The 2,522-nt window shown below is 35.8% G+C and overlaps 1 protein-coding gene across 2 annotated transcripts in view; it reads left to right on the plus strand.

Moving 5' to 3' along the window:
• FIGN (fidgetin, microtubule severing factor) overlaps positions 1–1,943 on the plus strand; it is a 145,075-nt gene extending 143,132 nt beyond the window's left edge. For both annotated transcript variants that reach the window (XR_012024000.1, XR_012024001.1), the window contains one exon: positions 1–1,943. This exon is cut by the window's left edge and continues 2,205 nt beyond it. The gene's annotated coding sequence lies outside the window, so the exon portion shown is untranslated.
• Positions 1,944–2,522: the final 579 nt, after the last annotated feature.

Genomic DNA, 2,522 nt, shown 5'->3' on the forward strand with positions numbered 1-2,522 from the left:
GTATGCGTGCATATTGAAAGGAAAAGAAAAGCAAAAAAATAATTTTCTTCTCCTGTACCAGCTTTCTGGTATTTTAGTTATCTACATTTTGACACAAGCATCCCACCTAGCTTCCCTCCAGGCCCATCTTAAGTACTTCTGAGATATGTCAACCTAAGCCTGTCCTGTATGACTAAGCACGGCTCCTCCACCCTGCTGGTCTCTACGCCAAGGATCACTTTTCAGAATCTGTCGACAGTCATGAAGTAATCAAGGTATTTTCTTTTCCCTTGAATCACCACTACAAGGGTCTCACAATTCCACTTCTCTCTTAAGTGAGGCAAATACTGTGCTGCCAGCCTGTGGGTTAACCATTTACAGACTTCATTTTTTTCCACAGAGATTTTGCATGGTCATGTAATTAACACAGTTACAACTTCCTCTTTAATGTCTGTCTCCACATCCACATGATAAGCTCCTTTAAGCCCACCTGTCCCATATACCACTGTGTTCCCAGTGCCTAGCACAGGACCTGGAGTCCTTCAGGACACAAAAACTATAAACAACCTTTCTCAGATGGGGAAGCAAGGAGGCAGAAGAATAATACTAAAGGATCCCGCAGTAAATTCCAATAGTAAAAAGAATGAGAAGAAAGTTGTATGAAGATGTACTGGAAACGTGAGCGCTGGTGTTTTTACGAAGAAATCAGTGATAGAGAAAACTCTGGCTGTGGGTGACTCAGATCTAGGCCCCTTGTCTGGTAACCGTAGGGAATCCTACTGCAAATATGTGAATATTGAAGACTGAGCTCTACATAGTAGGAAGATATTAAAACTGGTTTAGACGTTAACAAATTTAACAAAGATGATGAAGACTATAAAAATACATGATGATGCTTAAATTGCTTATTTTCTGGTTTTAATATAAAGGACTAACCACTAACGCGTAGAAAGCATACAGCTACAAACCCGGTATCATGTCATTGTATGTTAATTACTTCTGAAGTGCTATTTTTTTTAATGCAAAACACAGTTTTATATAGTCTGTTGCCCATGTTGCATAATTACCTAATCATACCTAGAGAGAAAAGTAAAACTAGAGAGAAAAACTAAAGAGAAAGTTAAGGATAAATCTGAATTCACGATTCCCAATTAAACTGAAAACTATTTGAATGTAACTCAATAGTATCTATTGATCTATACTATGGGGGTGATTTCTCAAACTACGTATTATTTGGTAAAAGTCTGCCAGGAGTTAATCTATAATTCTGTGCTAGTTCTGTTCTCTACTGGCATAATAAAGGTTCCAGGGTACTTAGAGTTCCCTGAATCAAAGGCACCGTACAAGTAGAAAGTGGTGCATGTATTATTAACCTTTCTGCGCTTGTTTCCTCATCTGTAATACGGGGTTAATGATATTTCTGTACCTCACAAGAATGTTGTGCGAATTAATGTTTGTAAAGCCCTTTAAGATCCACGGATGAAAGATGCCATAAAAGTCCAAAGGTGATAATATTATAGTTATTGAAATTGGAAACACCAATAATGTTCGGAACTGAATATATATTTGTTGCAAGGCATCCTGTGTATTATGAATTCACAGGCACTTACAGAACCTTACTGTTTCAAAATTAATGTTTTGATATACATAGAATAAATCCTGAAGAGATATTACATGTATGTTATAAGCCAAATGACTGTAATTTGTTCATAAGTAGCAAAAGCATAGTAACAGTGTCCACATTTTCCCATGTTTCTTTATAGAAAGTACTGCAGTGGAAGTCACTGGATCTGTACTTGAAATTATGTAACGTGAGAGCAATCTACTTACACCAAGGCAGTAAATGGCATGCTACAAATGCTAACATGATTTAATGAAATCATCTGTATCTCTCTTAATACTGTATTTTTTCACTTATACTTTGAATCTAATTGGCTTATAAATATTAAGCAAAAGACACCTAATATTCCTGAAAATGAAAAATACAAATTATCATTTGTCACCTGTTAGTCTGCTTAATTTCTAATGTGGGCTTTAAGTATTTTTTTAAATGTTTAAAAAACCATTTTACTAAATCACTATTACAAAAAAAGGGGAGAAAATAAGTTATGGTATATGGTAGCTATATTTTTGAAATACTCAAGTATTTCATGAAATATATGTATATTTATTATTTATCCACCCATTCACCCACTCAACATTTCACTCATTCTCAATAATAGTGTTTAGTTTTGCCATACACAATAATTCAAAAATACAAGCTGTAGAACACACGTGAGCATGAATGTGAATGTATGCTTTTTTAAAGATTTGAGAGAAAGAGAGAGAGAGAGAGAGAGAGAGCATGAGTGAGAGGGAGGGGCAGAGAGAGAGGGAAAAGTAGTCTTCCCACTGAGATCATGACCTGAGCCAAAGGCAGACACTTAACCGACTGAGTTACTCCGGTGCCCTTGAATGTATGTTTATACGTAGAGAAAACAGGCTAGAAACATGACATCATTCCACTACCAAACTTCAGAAAAACTCCTTTTATTTATTTATTT

Source organism: Canis lupus, chromosome 34 (assembly GCF_048164855.1).
Source record: "Canis lupus baileyi chromosome 34, mCanLup2.hap1, whole genome shotgun sequence".
Classification (NCBI taxonomy): domain Eukaryota; kingdom Metazoa; phylum Chordata; class Mammalia; order Carnivora; family Canidae; genus Canis; species Canis lupus.